Raw genomic sequence first — 12,092 nt, 5'->3', positions numbered from 1 at the left:
TCTCGTTGTCGGGCCTCGTTGAAATGCCTGTTCCTTCCTTCCCGGCTCCACCAGCTCTCGGTGTTTCGGTCTTGGGTCCTCGGGGGGGTGCCGTCTCGTCTCCGCGGGCTGATGTCTCGGCTCCGGGGGCTGTGGTTCCTTTTAAAATGGCACACCTTGGCGATGTGGCCCCGTTTGTCGCAGTGCTGGCATATTGCATCGAAGAACCAGCATTCCAACCGTGGGTGATCGCCACCGCACCCGGAGCACTGGAACCTCAACTTGCGGCTCCGCTGCTCGCGCCGGTCTCGTTCCATCTGTAGCCGGTGGATGTCTTCCTCGTCGTCCTCGGAGTCGGTGGGGGAGTCGAGGTCGCCGTGGTGTGTGGATGTGGTTGTTCGGCGGGTGGTCTCAGTCTGCCTCTTGGGGGTCGGGGTCATCTCGGCCGTGGCTGGACGATCCGTGGTGCTCGCTTGCCGCATCCGGGCCACTGATCTCCTGGTCGCTTCCGCTGCGGTTGCCTCGGCGAGGGCGTCGGTGAGGGATATGTTGCCCCTCGCCATGAGCCGGCTTTGCAGGATGGGGTCTTTGAGGCCGAGGATGACGCGGTCCCACAGGGCTTCGTCGAGGTCGGTGAACCTGCACAGGCCCCCGAGGTCCCGTAGATCAGCCATGAAGTCGCTGATGCTCTCGCCCTCCTTTTGATCCCGCCGGTAGAAATTGTGTCGCCGGATGAGGGTGGGCACAGCAGGCGTGTAGTGGCTTCGCAGCAGGGCTCGAGGTTGGCCCAATCCATGGTCTTTACGTCGAGGGGTTTGGCGAAGGCCTTCACCATCTTAAACACTGTGGGCCGCAGTGGGTCAGGAACACGGCCCTTTTTTTCTGCCCATTTGCGTCTTTGAGATTGCTGCTCTCCAAGAACATGAGGAATCTATCGATGTAGGATTCCCAGTCCTCGGCAGCTTGGTTGAAGGGTGCGGGTGGTGCGTTGCCGCTGGCCATGTTGCCTGTTGCTGTTCCGTGTGCCACGTGCGATGTGGGTCTTGCTTCAGGATCCCACCCTCGTCGCCAGTGTCGTATCGGCCGATACGATCATAAAAGACGCGAGGCAGTGACTGGGCTTAATCTCTTTTTATTTCAGGTTTTAAATCTGCCGCCGGCTGGGTGTGCGGCGGTTTATATTGAACTGGTGCCGGGCGCCGCGGCCAATGACAGCCGTTCGAATCGCCCGCGATCGGCTCGGCCAATCGCGGTCGCTTTGGAACGGCCAATCAGTGCCGCGCGCTCAACCAATCCGGTTGCTGTGCGCTTGTCCAATCAGGGGTGCAGGATTCCAGGAATGCAAATGTCCATACAGAACAGCAAGCATGGAAAAAGCACCGGACGTGAAGGAAGGGACAAAGCGAACTGGAAAAGAAAAGAAAGAAAAAGTATTGATGATTGCAATGGGATTGGGGCGGGGTGGAGGCGGAGGTGGAAAGAGCCTTCATCCATTCTCTACTTTGCAGTTAGTGTGGTTATTCATGTGATAGGCTTTTGTGATTATCTTCTTCCCTCCAATGGTCACAGTGGATGATGCAAATGTTGGAAGATAATGCAATGGGCCCAAAGAAGCACCTTAAAAATAGATGATGCCAAAGTGACATGAGTCACATTTGGCAGCAGAGTGAGGAAAAAAGAGGAAATTGGGTGGTGGGGTGAATAGTCTTGTGGGATATGCTGTCCTGGGGCATAGGTGACAGAGTAGCAGTGGCAGTTGAAGGATGCAAGAGAAAAATTGGGGGGAGGTGGATCAATGGAATATGTCACATTGGAATGTTGGCAATAACAGTAATGGTGAGAAGGAAGGCAGAACAAGAAACAATGGCTTTTTAAGTTACATGGTTGTTGATTTTGGTCAGACATCAGGAATGGTTTCCTAACAGTAAGAGACATTCACCAATGGCAGGCTGCTTTGGGAAGTAGTGGGCTCTCCTTTACCTTAAAAAATGGTCATGCTATTGCAATAAAAGATATGGGCATGAACTTCAGCTCTTATCCATGTTCAGTCACGTTCACTCTTTATTTTATACCAAAATAATTCTGTTGCTTCTTCTCTCAGAGCTCCTCAATGATCCAGACCAGCTTCCTATGATAGGAAGGTAGGTACACTCAGGAACAATTTTGTCAAGAGTTGTAGTTGAGCTCTTATTCAAGACCCAGCAGGAAATGATGCAAGGACTTCCCAAAACTTGTGACACTGCTTAATTTTATAGAAGTAGAGAGTGATCTGACTTTGACAAGGGACTTATAGAAATGCTGCCCACCCTCAGATTGTGTCTCAGTTATTTTGAGACAAGCAAATTATAAAAGTGCCTATGTGGGATGGACCTGAAATCACCTATGGCAGCCCATAGGTCATGCTGACCACAAAATCATTATCTATTTCCTCCATCCCCAGAGTAGGTAACAATTTAAATGACTTTGGAAAACCAGTCAAACAGGGATGAAGGCTATGGAATAAGGAGGTTCATACAATAACACCCATAACTTGTCTCTGAGGTCTAACCTCACAAATAGCAACATTTATCTGCAGAATAGTGTGTCTAGTAACTTGGAAACTCTTGTGTGACAATTGCCATCTTCTCTACCATGGAGTTGTTTTGAAACCTAGGTAGGGATCCCTCTCTCTCTCTCTCTCTCTCTCTCTCTCTCTCTCTCTCTGTGAGCCTCCTTGACCTTATGTCAATCCAGGCCTCACTAACATATGCCAGATCTGCCCATAATGAAATCATAGTTATAGATAAACCCAGCAGTGGGCTGCTGCCAGTTTGGACTGGTTCGAGCGAACCAGTCGTTACAATTCTGCGCAGTTCAGAGAACTGGCAAATCCCACCACTGGCTGGCCCTGCCTACCCTATCTTGCCCTATCTCACCTTGCCCACCTTGGCCGGTGGTTACAGTCACTCCTGCACCCAGCTACGCTCTGGCTCACTTGCTCAGACCATGCAGCCCAGCTGATCTCCGCACCTCGCCTGCTCTGCTCACCACGGCTGCCTGCAAAGGTAAGGCACTCGGCTGGAGGGCAGCCTCGGGGTGGACACAGCAAGGCTTGGCCACCTTTGGGGCCTGGCTCTCACCATCTTTCTGCCCGCATGCTGCCCAGTCACCTTCTCCTCTGCCTCAGGTTCCACATTCAGGCTACAATGGGGAGATGTGCCGTTTCTGGGAGACTACCATGCTGAGGCCAAGTCTACTGTTCTGCTGCAGTGCGCATGTGCGGCCCTGGGACATATGCCCGCTTACCTGCCCAGAGTGCCACCACTGCCAGGTGCTGGCCCCATTGGGATTTGATGGGCAAGGTACTTGGGCTGGCAAAGGCACATGGAAATTTTGGAGGTCGCCTTTGGGACAGATCAGTTTGTCCAAGCCAGGTTTGCTCCCCAGGAAGGGCTCCACAGCCACACTTTTAAAAAAGGACTTTTAATGAAACCTCTAATGCGGTGGCCGATCCCAAGCCAAAAAAACCCAGCTTTCCCCTCTCCACCCAGCACATCTGCTTTATCTCGCTAAATTAGGCCTATAGCCTGGGGGAGGATGAGAAATTTAACGGGTGGGAGGGGAGAAGGACGGAAAGGCAGTAGAATGAGGTTCATTAAGTAAACTCAAGTTTCTTAGCTTGGACCAGCAAAAGGTGGCAGGCGGCAGGAAAAAGGGCAAAGGACAACTGGAGAGATGGTGCAGCACTTGGTCATCTAAGCTTCAAATAAAAGTTCATTTCAGGGCAAGGGGTGCAACCTGCTTTCTAAAACAGAAAAGCCTACTAAGGTCCAGATCCCACAAAACAAGCCATGGTGTTCAGTCCATGCACCACCTCCTGCCTTGCTAAAGGGACATCTTCTCTCCACCACAACAACGTTTTCATTTATTTTTCAGTATCATACTGAAAACCTGAATACATACGTAAATGAATTATTTTTGTTACACTGCTGTTATTGTTACATATTGATACTTACGTTTCTGCTTTTGCTTTTTGCTGAAAATCTACTAGAGCAGTGGTCAGGGAACAGGGGTAAATTACCCCAAATGGGGTAAAAGTGAAAATCTGGGGGTAATGAGGAGGTTGCGCTGGCCAATGGCGGAACTATCGGCATAGCAGCAGTTATTAAAACACCCTTGAGGCAAATTTATCCCCTCCACCCCACCCTTGTTTCCTGGGTCGGAAATGACTCCAGGCTAGATTCTGCAAGAGCCGCGCCGCCCGTTTTTTAGGGAAGGCGAGCTTCTGGCATAGGGCAGAGCATTTTGGGAAAAGGGACGCTTTCCCCGGCTGCGATGACCGCACGCTTTTCGCGCGCAGTTTGTGTCACCGTGGCTCCCAAATATCATCCTCCCTTCCCGCTTCCTCGCCCCCAGGCCCTGCCTGCCTGCCAACTAGCCAGCCAGCCCGGCTCCCTCCCCGAAGCCTCTCATCACTGCCAGGCACACAGGAAGCGAAGAGGCACCTGCAACTGCCGCCTTGGCCCCGAGAAAATTCCCAGAAGCCCTCGGGAAGCCTGGTGACATTTCATTCCCTGGAGCGAGCTATCCCGCCTTCTTCCCAGCCGCGGGGAGGGCACCTCCTCCCGCCTCGACCTCCAAATTATGTGTCAGCAGCCTGAGGTGGCCGGGAGGGGAGAGGCCGGGAGGGGTAACGCTCTGCGTTTATAAATTTTTTGGGGGGTAAGAGGTAAAAAAGTTCCCTGACCCCTGTACTAGAGATACTGAAAACATTAATAGATACATAAATGAAGTTTTTGTTACACTACTATTATTGTTACATATTGATACTTATGTTTCTGCTTTGCTTTTTCAAAAAGCAAAGAAGAAACAAACAGAAGTATCAACTTCTAACAATAATAGTAAAATAATTTTTATTTATGTATTTATTTATTTTTTCAGTATCTGTTTTGGTTTTATGAATAAGTATTGCCAGGCAGGGCATATATCATTCAGGAAAAAACCAAGTATCAACATGTAACAACAGTAGTGTAACAAAAAAAATATATTTAAATTTCTTTGTATTGGCTTATTTCTAATTTTGTTAATTATATCAACATGTTTATAATTATCAACCCTCTGTATTTAATTCATACATAGCAATGATCATTCTACCCCTAATTTCTACCTCTTATCTCTATCCATTTCTACACATTGTAATTTTTAAATTTCGTTTTCATCTATAGGGATCTCTTCATTTTTTTCAGTGTTGTTCAAACATAATTCTAGCTGCTGTTAACATGTGTAAAATTAAATATGTATTGTACTCCCTTTATTTATATGCGTATCAACTGGTTTCAAAATTTAAATCTATATGTTGCCTTACCATTTTTGCTAACCTTGACACAATCTTGAATACTAAATTTGAGTACTAGCAGAGCACAATACTGAACCTAATTCATATAGTCCAGTTTTTTAAACTGAGGAATCAATTTCAGAAAAAGAATTGAGTATTGCGCTGTGAATGTGCCTATCAATTCCATTCTTAATCTAACTTCTTAGATGATTTTGTACTATTATCTTTTTTTTGTACTATATATATCTGCATAAGGCTGTAAAAAGCTTCAGTATATTTTAAGCTGCATTCTAAAAAGTTTAGGTGACCAAACATGGCTTCCCCTGGCTTCTCTCTCTCTGCTATAGAGAAAGCATTCCATTAGGGACTGTTGGTCCAGGTAAGTAGTCTTGGCTAGGAAAGATTTTTGTGCCACTACTGGCACAAAATAACAAACTCCTTTGGTTTGTTAATAGTATTTCCATTTGTGTTTCTTTTTCAATTAATAAATTGTAATATCAGCCATTCTTTTATATACACAGTGCAACATCTTTTTTATAGACTGTCATTTTCAAATCCACTTTCAGTTCCATCTCAGTCTTGTCTGGTGAAACTTGTTCCCCTTCCATAACATCTTTTAAACATTAACTAGCTATATTGTCAGGGACTCTTAAAAGTAACTGAATATTACTAATCTCTGTTCCTCACCTGCTTTCTATGCTTGCCACGGCCTTCACCACTCAACTTACAACAACAATCGAGGCCAAACTACTACATTGTTGAATTTTTTTTCAGTATATTACCAAGATGAAAAGGCATATGAATTTGGTTGCTTTCTTTGGCAAGAAAACAAAAGGAGATCCAAAAGAGTCACAACCACAACCATTGGAGTCGGAGGAAAGCAGTGCCAGCACGTCATCCACACCTCAACCAGGGGAAAGCAGAGCCAGCACATCATCCAAACTGCGACCCGGGGAAAGCAGAGCCAGCACATCATCAGGTACTGGAAGAATTGAATCAGACATTGAAAGGAACCTTCCTGACTGCTGGACACTGCAGCAGTACAATAATTTTAAGGGAAAATATGATGGACTGGACATTTCCTGGAAATAATTAGGTTGCAAGCATTGCACAAGATTTGCAATTTTGACTAAAGAAAAAAGGGTCCATGGAGCTAAGGAATGGAAGAATTTCCAAACTGAACCACCAGGAAAGAGTAAAGAAATACAACAAGCTTCCTTCAGAAAGAAATTGAAGGAACATCTCTCGTTTAAGGCTCATAACATCTGTACAGAGAAGTTGAAGCAATGTGAGCAGGATGTGATAAGCAAAGGACTGGAGAGGATGACTGAGAAATATTTGGGTAGTACATATTTACTACAGTGTATAATCTGGCACAAACATGCAGACCATTTTCATATATAGAAGATCTGATTGAATTACAAATAACAAATGGTTTAGATTTGGAAACAGGGTTGCAGTCACGTAAAACTGCAGTTGCAATAGTAAATTTCATTGCAAAAGACATCAGGAAACATTTATTTAGCAAAATTATTGAGAAAACTAGCAAAATCTGTTTGATGAAGCCTCAACGATATCTTCCAAACCAGTTCTTATACCGTACTTAAAAGTTGAGGATCCAGTTTTCTCACCAACAATTTTCCTTGAACTAGTAGAATTAGATAAACAAGATGCAGAGACAATATGCTGTTCAGTTATAGAAAGTCTGAATAAAGCTGGGTTTAATAGGAACTATCTGGGGAAACATTTAATTGGATTGTGCTCTGATGGAGCCAGTGTTATGCTTGGGAGAAAATCTGGGGTAAGCACTAGGATAGCCAAAGAGTTTCCAAATGTTATAATATGGCACTGTTTAAACCATTGTCTGCAACTTGTTTTAGAATTTAGATGATTCTGTTAGGGAAATAAAGCAAATCAATCATTTTCAAATTTTTATTGATAAAATATATTCTATTTTCCATCAATCAAACAAGAACCTAATTGAACTTAACAAAATTTCCGAACAACTTGAGACTGAAATTATAAAAATTGGTAGAGTTTTTGGACCAAGATGGGTTGCCTATAGTTTAAGATCAACCCTAGCTAGGTGGTATGCTTATCCAGAGCTACATCAGTTTTTCTGTTCAAATAAAAAATACTCTGGTATGGCTGCCCGTCTTGAAAACACATATTTTCTCACTGATTTGGTCTTGATGATTGATGTGCTAACTGAAATATCTCTTCTTTCTAATGCATTGCAAGTGAGAAACATAGACATTATAAAGGCTGAAAAACTTGTGGTAAGATCAATTAGATCATTTGAAATGCTTATAGAGGAAAAGGGTGCATATGAAAAAAAGGTTGATGAATTAATTACTTCAGAAACCTTTAAAAATATAAATTTTATACAAAATCATTGATTTGTGGGACTTCCTCATGAAAAACTTATAGAAAGCATTGTAACTAATTTGAGGAAAAGATTGATGGATTGCGAACATTTAAAAACGGGCTGCCAATTTAAAGACATTGATCAATTAAAATTTCTAAATTATTTGGAGCCAGATTATTGGAACATTGAAGAAGTGGTGGTTCCATGGAGAGCAGCTGAAGAACAATTGGTTGCATTTGGTGAAATTTTCAATTATGAAATCAATATTAATGATTATCGTGGTTTCATAGAAAATGTATTAAAAGATCCAGAAAAATATACAATTCCTTGCAGCATTAAAAATGTTATAAATATTATTAAAACTATTGCAGTCAGTTCAGCAGAGGCAGAAAGGGGCTTCTCGCAGATGAACGTAATATGTTCAGAGGGCAGAATTTGCCTTACAGTTTCCAATATTACAGACCTCCTGATGATCAATCTAATTGGCTTACCTATGCAAGAATGGGACCCTGTTCCTATAGTAAAGAAGTGGTTACAGGCACATCACACAGCTGATGATTCTCGTGTTAAACACAAAAAACTGTAACTCAGGACGCTTATAGAAAAGCAATTTGGCAGTACTTTATTTTTTATTATTTAGTTTTATTGTTTTTTGTAAAATTTTGTTATATAATAGTTTTTGATTAATATTTTAAAATGTTGTAACAATCTATTTTTGTGTACCTCTTTATTATTTAAGCATTAAAGACGTGACATAATAAACTACCATTTGTTTTGGTATATCTTTTTTTAATACTTAAAGTCATTACGGCAAAGAAGTGATCACCAAACCACGGTCGGCTGGTCACGTGATCACCAAACCATGCCCAACAGGTCATGTGATCACCAAGCCACACCCACAAATTAGGCCACGCCCACAGAACTGGTTGTTAAGAAATTTGAATCCCACTCCTGGTGGTAATCATGAGTACCAGGGCAAACTATAATTGCTGTCTACATCTTGGGCTGTCCTGGAGGAGAGGCAGGGTCAGGGATTATAGAGTAAATAAGGCCACTTACAATTACCGTGTTTTCCTGAAAATAAGACCCACCCTGAAAATAAGCCATGGCCTGATTTTTTGGGGGTGGGTCTAATATAAGTCCTATCCTAAAAATAAGCCCGGGGGATGGGCATGGCCAGCGTAAGAGGCTCCCCCACCCCTCAGGGCAGCCACATCCCTTCACCAACCTGCTTTCCAGCTTTGTTCTCCACTGCTGTGTGCAGGGTAAGAAAAGTCTGTGGAACTACACTAAAAAAAAATAGTTCAAACCTTCCAACTTCACAAGATCTTTTTTTTTTGGTGAGAAGTTGGAAGGTCTGAACTATATTTTTTACTGCGATCCCACAGACTACTTTTCTTGCCCTGCATGTGCAGCAGAGAACGGAGCTGGTGAGCAGGTTAGTGTGTGTGTGTGTGTGTGTGTGTGTGTGTGTGTGTGTGAGAGAGAGAGAGAGAGAGAGAGAGAGAGAGAACACGTATTGCTGCCAGCCCTCCGAGGTTGGATCGGATCACTCTTTCTCTCACTCTCTCTTTGCAGTGGCAGTGGCAGTGGTTCAGTGTCTGGCCAGCAGGGCACTTTTCACCCACTCTGCCTTGCTAGCCCAGCTGTTGCTGGCACATTTCTTGGCTACGGCGGGCCCTGTGCTGGCTGCCAAGTGGCTGCCCCTGTTGCTGTTGGCTTTGCAGGGGCTCTTTGCCCTCCTGGCAGTATTGCTCTCAGCCACCCTGCTGGGCCACTGGCCTGCCAGGGCCCCTTTGCAAGCAGCTTCTGGTGGAGCCATGCTGCCTATGCTGCCTTGCCTGATGCCACCTTTGGGCTTCTGAGCACTGGTCTGCATGCCTACTCAGTGCTGCAGGCAATGGGCTTACAACTACACTGAGCTCAGTGCTCTTTGGGCCCTGGAGGGCACTGCAACTCTCTTGCCGGCTCTGTGTTGTGTAGCTCCAGTGGAAGGTATTGGAAGCTGCCGGGGAGCAGCCGGGGCTTGGCAGTGGGCTGGCCCAGGTGGAAGGTAAGGTGGCTGTAGAGCTGCTGTTGGTGAGGCAGACACCAAAGGCAACCAAGGGCAGCCCATGCCTGCCTTGCACAGCTGGTAAGAGAGGTGCAGCACCCGCCAGGGCCCAAAGAGTTCTGGCTCAGCATAGCTGTATGCCTGGCGCCAGCAGATTGAGGCTGCAAAACCAGTCGTGCTTCTTGGAATCAGTGGCAGGAGTGCACCTGCAGATCATTTGTTTCACAGGGGCGCATGGGGACTCCTGCTGCTTTTGCAGCCTAAATTGGCTGCAAAAGCAACTGCATGTCTTGGAGCCAGCATCAGGAACACATCCGCAGAACAGCTGTTTCACTGAGACAAATGGGGCTCCTGCTTTTGCAGCTGATTGAGGCTGCAAAAGCAGATAAGCTTCTTGGAGCTGGTGACAGTAGATCAGCTGTTTTGCGGCCCAAGCTGCTGCTAAGTCCATTAGGCACGGAGACATGAAGTGCAAGGGCTGCTCGCTCCCGACCCCCATCCTCCTGGTACTACAGGAGAAAATAAGACCTCCCATAAAATAAGACCTAGTGCCTTTTTGGTGACCCCAAAAATATAAGTCCCAGTCTTATTTTCAGGGAAACACGGGTAATTTGTGGTTGTCCCTAAAGAGGCTCTGAAGTTTCAATATGCCTTATCTGTAGTTAAACATTAGATAAAGACCCAGCACTCCAGAGTTCAGCTTCATTGTCTCTGATACAGAGATTAAAATATTTGGAATGCACTCAAGTCTACATACCTCTCAGGAGCTTACTAATGGGTTGGATTAGTAGGTGTTTAGAGTTCAATTTAATGCAAAAACAAGCAATAGAACTTAATCCAGCCAGTGTCTTAAACTTTAAAAGAACTGATTTTAACAAGCTCAGAGAAAGCCTAAGAAAAATTCCATGGATGAAAATCCTACAGGGTCAAACAACTCAAGAAACATGAGAAACTGAAAAATATGATTATAAAAGCCCAGTGTAGTACAATACCACTGAAAAAAAAAACTAGAAATCTAAGAAGAAACCAGCATGGATTTCACAAAGATCTTGTTAATAAACTGAAACATAAAAAGGACAAGTACAAAAAATGGAAAGAGGGACACATAACTAAGGCAGAGTATCAGCAGATATTTGATCTTGATGAATATAAATCATCCCAGAGTTGTAAAGGAGCTGATAGGTGTTATCTAAGAACCATTGTACCATATATTTCAAAAGCCCTGGGACACCAGGGAATCCCCTGGAGAAGATTAGAAAAGAGCTGATGTGGTTCCCAAGTTCAAAAAACAGAAAAAAAATCCCCACAGAACCAGCATACTACAGACCAATCAGCCTAACATTAATACATGGGGAGATACTGGAAAAGATAATAAAAAAACCACCTGTGAACATCTAGAAACAAATAAAGTTACAACTAGAAGTCAGCATGGGTTTGTTAAAAATAGATAATGCCAAACCAATCTTAATTCATTCTTTGAGAAAGTGACCAAATTAGTAGACCAGCGAAATGCTGTGGTCATAGTATATTTAGACTTCAGCTAGGCATTTAACAAAATAGACCACCACCTACTTCTTGGCAAATTAAAAAAATGTGGGATAAACAGCATAACCACCAGATGGATTTGTAACTGGCTGACAAACCATATTCAGTGAGTAGTCCTTAATGGTACATCTACATGGAGGGAAGTAAGCAGTGGTGTTCTATAAGGTTCCGTCTTAGGCCCGGTTACTCTTCTATATCTTCATAAATGACTTAGATGAGGGAATTGAAGGGAAACTCATCAAATTTGCAGATGACACTAAGCAAGCAGAAACAGCCAACACTCCAGAAGACAAGCTCTGGATCCAAAAAGATCTTGACAGACTTGAACAATGGGCACTATACAACAGGGGTAAAATTCAATTTTCTTTCTCTGTGGCTGTGGCTTGGTATAATAGTAATAGCAAGCGGGGGTGATATTTTTACCGATTCAAATTGTCCCTACCACCTCTCCTGAGCCAGGCCGAGATGGTTGAATTTCATCCCTGCTATACAACAACATGAAATTCAATAAGGAGAAAAGCAAGGTTTTACACTTAGGCAGGAAAAACCAAAGGTACTAGTACAGATTAGGTGAAACCTGGCTCAAAAATAGTAATTGTGAAAGGACCTCGGTGTCCTAGTGGACAATCACTTAAATATGAGCCAGTAGTATGCATCAGCTGACAAAAAAGCTAATAAATCCTTGGTTGTATAAACAGAAGCATAGAATCAAAATCACATGAAGTATTAGTACTTAAGTTTTTATGAAGAGGCTGCATATTCATTTGAAATGGTATAGGGTCTTCTGCTTGAGCAGGGGCTTGGACTAGAAGTCCTCCAACATTCTATTCTGA

The 12,092-nt window shown here is 44.1% G+C and overlaps 1 pseudogene; it reads left to right on the top strand.

Annotated features, from left to right (window-relative positions):
- Positions 1-3,233: 3,233 nt before the first annotated feature.
- LOC148126241 (E3 SUMO-protein ligase KIAA1586 pseudogene) lies at positions 3,234-8,247 on the top strand (annotated as a pseudogene).
- The last annotated feature ends 3,845 nt before the right edge of the window (positions 8,248-12,092 follow it).

Source organism: Pseudonaja textilis, chromosome 3, assembly GCF_049901715.1.
Source record: "Pseudonaja textilis isolate UNSWEBS1 chromosome 3, rPseTex1.2, whole genome shotgun sequence".
NCBI lineage: Eukaryota > Metazoa > Chordata > Lepidosauria > Squamata > Elapidae > Pseudonaja > Pseudonaja textilis.
Note: the sequence above shows the minus strand (reverse complement) of the source record. Positions and strands in the feature narration are given on the sequence as shown.